The following is a 7,006-nucleotide window of genomic DNA, read 5'->3' as shown; positions in this document are numbered from 1 at the left end:
AACAGTAAAAGAAAAAAAAAAGGAAAATAAAGAAAAATCATAGCATTACTCAAAGTTGGTAACTGAAACACAAGAAATAATACCTTAGTGACACCACAGCTATGGCCACCAGCAGAGCAGGGAGAGCAGACAAAAGAGATTCATGACTGGCTGATAATGAAATTAAAAAATAAAGTAAAATCAACTTAGTGAAACCTGTGGTTCACAGAGGAAGACTGATTTTTATAGACACAGAGCTGGTAGATACACATCTCAGTGAAAACAAATCCAAAGTGGTCTGCCGAGGTGAAAGCATCTCATTACAGGGGGGCTGGGGCTGGGGCTGTGGCTCAGTGGTAGAGCACTTGTCTAGAACTCATGAGGCCCTGGGTTTGATCCCCAGCACCGCATTTAAAAAAAAAAAAAGGCATCCCATGAGGTGGCAAGCCCTCCACAAGCACTGTTCAGATGAGATTATACTTCCGGTGCGAAGATGCTGAAAGCTGTCCCCACACAAGTTGTACATCTGTGCATCTGTGAACAGAGATGGGTGGGGAGATTGGGAGCTCATAAAGGAAGCTATCAAAAACACTACCAGAGAGTGCCTGAACAGAAATACTGAAACAGAAACAAATAACATTTTAAAAGACCAGTATCTCAATTCCAAGGGAGAAAAGTTCCATAATATCTGGCACCCACTAAAACTGGTGTGAAGATATTCACTGCCATCACACAGTCCATCTTCAGTACTGGGTGGATATGTAGTAATTCATATCCATAGGGATCAGGAGGAAACCCATGGAGTCTTAGTCCCTGGACCTTAAAAATGGATTTTTTTGGAAGCTCAGCAGAGATAGAAAGTTCCACACCAATAGAGGGAGTGGACCAAATCTCAAATACCTACCAACAGAATTCCCAAACCCATGGAAGTCCAAACCCCAACAACTGGAAGCTCCAATCTAGATCTCTGCATCACCTCTACTAAGGATTACACAATTCAACAGCACTCCCCAGTCCATCCCACCCAATACTGGGAAATTGGAAGCTGAGAGCAACTACACATGGCTGGAAGCCAGGTAAAGAAGAGGGGCCAAAAATACAGAGCAAAAAATAAATACAAAGACTGAAAGTCCATCCCTGTCAATAGATTGGACCACCACAGTGGAATCAAGCCTTCCGTGTCTGATTAAGAATTTTTTTGTCTTTCTTTTACTCTCTTTTTTCTCATTTATTTCTCCATATGTCCATGTTTTCACTCCTTTTAAATTTTAGAATATTGATTAATTGATTTTGTATGTATGTGTGTGTGTGAGTGTGTGCGTGTGTGTGTTTTGAACATGCTCTATCTACATGGATAGATTATATATATATATATATATATATATATATATATATATATATATATATATATATATATATACACACACACACACACACACACACAATTTATATGAGGGTTGAAGTTGTTTCATCTTACATCCCTCCTATCTTTCCCTTCTTCACCCTCTTCCCCCAGTAACAGTCAAAATTTCCCATTCCCTCCTCCTATAATTCTTTTTACATTGGTTTCAGTTAACTTATTTTTCCTTCTTCTTTATAAATGATACCTACTCCCTATTTCTTGCCTCTCCTCTAATAACTTTTAAACACTGAAGATTTCTCTTGCCTTACTGTGATATTCACTTTTACTTAAGATTATAATCACTTTAAATAATAGAAATTATATAGATTATGTAATTCCTACCCCATTCAAGTTGTTGTGACTATTAATATTGTGGACAACATGGTAGACACCTGCTGTCTAATACCTGATCTAGTTCACATTTTTATGATTAGTAAAATTAGATATGTTGTTAAATGCTGATCCCACCATTCCTATGGAGGTGGCAATTGGAGTTATAGATGACAAAGTAGACATGGGCATTTATATTAAGGCTGTTACTGACATGAGTGCCATCCTTCATACACATCCTACTACCAAGAGGGATTGGCAAAAGATTGGAACACTTCAGGATTACAAAGTAGAAATTCTACTGTCAAGAAATACTCACATCCCACCCAAGCAACAGTGAATATCACCTGACACAAAATCTAGCCCCACCTGGGACTTACATTATGCCAACTCAAATAACTGAGGAGACAAAAACCCGAAACAAAAACCAGGACCCTGGGAAGAACAACTAGAGAGGGACCTCAGGGCCCACCTCTTGACATCTACTTGTATATTAAAAACAGACCAAAGTCCCAGAGCAAATAAAATAATCATACACAAAAGGACACCTGTAAAAACAAGGAAGAGGAACCTGTATAAATTGATGAGCAAGTCTAAGACCTATTAAAACTGGAGGAAACAGATAAGCAAATCTTCCCAATCCTTCAACAAAGGATACCTCTTATATTGAAGTGGACAAAATCTCAGAGAAAGATTATTTCAAGAGTGCAAACACAGGAGATGAAAGACCTCTTCAGTAAAGAAGTAGAAACATTGAAAACAAACCTATCAGAACTCTGCAAAATAAAGAATGTAGTCAATCAAATTAAAAATCTCTGGAAAGCATCAATAATAGATTAGATTGTATAGAAGATAGAACTTCAGCCATTGAAGACAGAATTTCAGCCCTCAAAAACAGGCTATGTGAACTTAAGTAGACAGAATGCATTAAAGGAAAAAAAATAATAGGACATAATCAGAATCTGCAAGAACTCTGGGACAATATCAAGAGACAAAACCTGAAAATCACTGGGATAGAAAAGAACATGAAGATACAAGCTAAAGGCATTAAGAATATTTTCAATGAGATAGTTACCAAAATTTTTTCCTATATAAGAAATGTTATAAACATCTACATACAAGACCTGTACTGGACCCCAAATAGACCTATTCAAATGAGAAGTTCTCAAAGGCACATCATAAGCAAAATGCTTACGTAGAAATATAGAAAATTACTAAAAGCTGTAAGAGAAAACATCAGATTACATTTTGAAGCAAACCAATAAGTCTTATGTCTGATTTCTCAATTCAGACCCTAAAATTAAGGAGAGCTCAGTACAAGATATTTTCTAAGTTCTAAAGGAAAACAATTGCTAGACAAGGTTACTATACCAAACAAAACTCAGTTTCAGATTCAAGAGGTAAATAAAAACATTTCATGACAAAAATAAACTGAAAGAATTCATGACCACCAAGCCAGTACTACAAAGAACATTCAAAGATAAACCGCATGCAGAGGAACTACAAAACAAATCCAAAAGCTCCCAAATACAGAAAGATTAATAGAAGAGTAATCTACTAAATGAGAATCAAGATAGTATTAAATGTAGCAAAAAAATAAAAATGGCAGTAAACTACAAACCCATATCCATACTCACTCTGAATGTTAAAGATCTCAATTCACCAATTAAAATACAGATTAGCAGAATAAATCTAAATTAAAAAAAAGATTTGACTATATGCTCTTTAAAATAGGCTCATACAGCCAAACACAGGCTGAAGATAAAGGGATGGAGAAAGTATTCTACACAAATGGATTCTGAAAAGAAGCAGGTTTACTATCCTCATCTCTGACAAAGCAGATTCCAAGCAAAAATTAATCAGAAGAGATAAAGAATCCCACTGCATCTTGGTAAAGGGAAAAAACAACAACAAAAATATATAATAGTAAGTATTTATGACCCCAATGTCAGCACATCCAATTACATTAAAAAAATACTCCTTGACACTAAATCTCAGACAGACCCCAACACAATACTGCTGGGTAGTTTCAACACACCCTTATCACCAAGAGACAAATCATCAAAACATTAAATCAATAAAGATAATTCCAACCTAAATAAAACTATAAATCAAATGGATCTACAGACCTACAGAATACTTCACCTCAAAATAGCTGAATTTATCTTCTCAGCATCTTATATAACTTTTCCAAAATATACCATATCATAGGTCACAAAGTGAATCTTAGCAAATACAAAACAAATATATAATCTCATGTACCCTTGCAGATCATAATGGAATGGAACTGGAAGTTGACAACAAAAAAATAATAGAAACCACAAAACACGTGGAAATTAAACAGTATTATTTTAAATGAAGACTGGATCAAAGAAGAAATGAGAGTATAAATCAAGAAATTCTTAGAAACACAGGAAGACAGGGATATAACATATCAAACTCCCTGAGGCTGTTTGAAAGCAGTTCTAAGAAAAAAAATTATAGTACTGAGTGCCTTCATTAAAATAAATAGAGATATCTCAAATAAATAAGCTTATGCCCCACTTCAGGGCCTTAGAAAAGGGAGAACAAACTAAATTTAAAATCAGTAGAAGAGAGGAACTAATTAAGATCAGAGCCAAAAATAAAGAAATTGAGGGGAAAAAAACAATACACAGGATCAAAACAAGAAAGAATTAGTTCTTTGAAAAGACAAATAATATTAATAGACAATGAAACTAACTAAAGAAAGTGAAGTCCCAAATCAATAAAATTTAACATCAAAAAAGGAGTTATCACCACAGAACCTTCTGAAACCTAAAGGATCATAAGAAAATATTTTGAAGATTTACAATCCAATTAACTGGAATATCTAGAAGATATTGACAGATTTCTAGACAAATATGACTTTCCCAAATTGAACCTGAAAGAAAAAAACTAAAGAGACCAATATCAACTACTAAAATGAAACAGCAATTAAAAGCTTTCCAAAAAAATGAAAAGATCAGATGGTTTCTCAGGTGAATTATACCAGACATTTAAAGAGGAACTAACATTATTCTCAAGTTATTCAATGAAATGGAAATGGAGGGAACACACCCTGATACACATGTGAAGCCAGTATAACGCTAATATCAAAACAAGACCAAAATGCATCAAAGAAAGAAAAGTACAGAACAACATCTTTGATGAACACAGTTGCAAAAGTCCATAATAAAATATTACCAAACTGTATTCAAAAACATGTTAAGACAATAATAATACATCACGATCAAGGGTGTTTCATTCCAAGTATACAAGACTGTTTCAACAGAATTGAATCAATAAATGTAATTCGCCACTTAAATTGAGGATAAGAATCATATGATCATCTCAATAGATGCAGAAAAAACCTTTGATAAAATCCAGATCCATTTACATTAAAAACACCTGAGAAACTAGGGACTAAAGGAATTTACCTCAATATTGTAAAGGCCATTTATAACAAACCCAAAGAAAACTTATGTTTGAATGCAGAAAACACTAAAAGAATTTCCTCTAAAGTCAGAAATAAGACAGTGTTATTCCATATCACCTCTCCTATTCAATATAATCTTTGAAACATTAGCCAGAGTGATCAGGCAAGAGAAATCAAAGCAATTAAAAAACAGGAAATTTAAAAGTAAAACTACTTGCTGATGATATGATTTTATATCTAGAAGATGCAAAAAGACACTTCCAGAAGACTTCTAGAGCTTACAAATGAGTTCAGTAAATATGATCAAAGAATACAAGATCAATGCCCATAAATCAGAAGCTATCATATATTTCAACAATGATTCAGCTGAGGAAGAATTCAGAAAAATCATCCCATTCATCATAACCTAAAAAAAAGGAGGTGGGTAATTAATCTAACTAAGAAGGGAAAAGAGCTCTACAATAAAAATTAGTGAACACTGAAGAAAGAAATTGAAAAGACCTTAGAAAATGGAAAGACATTTCATTTTCTTGAATAGGCTAAATTAATATTGTCACTTTCTTATGTACATATATGAATACACCATAGTGTATCTCACTATCTTGTGTATCCACAAGAATAAGGTCCTAATTAGAATAAGATATATTCCATGTTTGTGTAATTATATGAAAATGGATTCTATTGTCATCTATAACTAAAAGAACCAATAAAAAAGGCCATATTGCTGGGCTCAGTGTTGTATGCCCATAATCCCAGCAGCTTGGGAGGCTGAGGCAGGAGGATCAAGAGTTCAAAGCCAGAAATCTGGGAAATGCAAATCAAAACCATATTAAGGTTTCTTCTTACTGCAGTCAGAATGACAATAATCAAGAATACAAACAATAATAAGAACTGAGAAGGTTGTGGGAAATAGATACAATTTTATATTTTTGGTAGGTACTCCTACTCTATCTCTGTTTCCTGGCTACTATAGGGTGAGCAGTCATCATCTGCATGTTCTTTAGCCAAGATGTTCTGCCTCACCTCAGTCCCAGAGCAATAGAGTGGGCAGGCTATGGACTGAGACTACAAAATCGATGAGTCAAAATAAACTTTTCCTCCCCTAAGTTGGTTTTCTCAGGCATTTTAGTCATACTGACAAAAACGTAACTAACACACTCTTCATTTTACATATGATGCATGAGTGAAGGAATAGAATTTGATAATAGAGTTTTTGACTTCTAAATTAATGTTGAGCCTAGTATAATATGTTGTTTCGCATGAGCAGAGGGTGGGTAAAATTTGAATATTTCAAACTACAGACATCCTAAAAGAGATGTAAAATATATATTATATGAAATCTATAGATACATTATGTGTAATATATAATTATTAAAAATTCCACTAATTCTGTTTTTAGACTAATAGGATCAGATGAGCTAGTACTTCTACCTGTGAGATAATTAAGATTTTTTTTTTTTAGAAACTGTGGCTTACACAAATAGAGTGAGAAGAATGTTCAATAATTTTCTCTGTTCCTCCTAAAACTTTCAAAATTGTAACAAATTTTTAAATGATTGCAAGATGATTGTCTTAATTCTAGGCATTGCAAACACATCTCAGGATGAAGAAAGAGATAAATAACAAAAGAGATAAAATGTGAAATTCAATAGGTCACAAACACAAAATGGGTGTATAAATAATAGACAATACATACACACTACACACATGTAATTTTGCAAATATCTGATTAGCCAGAACGATGCTATATGTTGCCTCAATAGTTATTAGGAATACAGAAAGGACATTTTATTTGCAGAGGAAAATTTATTTTTTCTTAGTGAAAGAAAACAAGGAAATAAGTATTTGTAAAAAAAAAA

The 7,006-nt window shown here is 33.7% G+C and overlaps 1 non-coding gene across 1 annotated transcript; it reads left to right on the top strand.

The window, feature by feature from the left end:
• Positions 1-317: 317 nt before the first annotated feature.
• Trnas-aga (transfer RNA serine (anticodon AGA)) lies at positions 318-390 on the top strand. The gene has a single exon. It is a non-coding gene; the product is annotated as a tRNA-Ser (tRNA).
• Positions 391-7,006: the final 6,616 nt, after the last annotated feature.

Source organism: Marmota monax, unplaced genomic scaffold (genome assembly GCF_021218885.2).
Source record: "Marmota monax isolate L192 unplaced genomic scaffold, Marmota_monax_Labrador192_F-V1.1 WCK01_AAM20220418_F8-fsc00001, whole genome shotgun sequence".
Lineage (NCBI taxonomy): Eukaryota > Metazoa > Chordata > Mammalia > Rodentia > Sciuridae > Marmota > Marmota monax.
The sequence above is the reverse complement of the archived record's forward strand: the minus strand, read 5'-3'. Positions and strand labels throughout refer to the sequence as shown.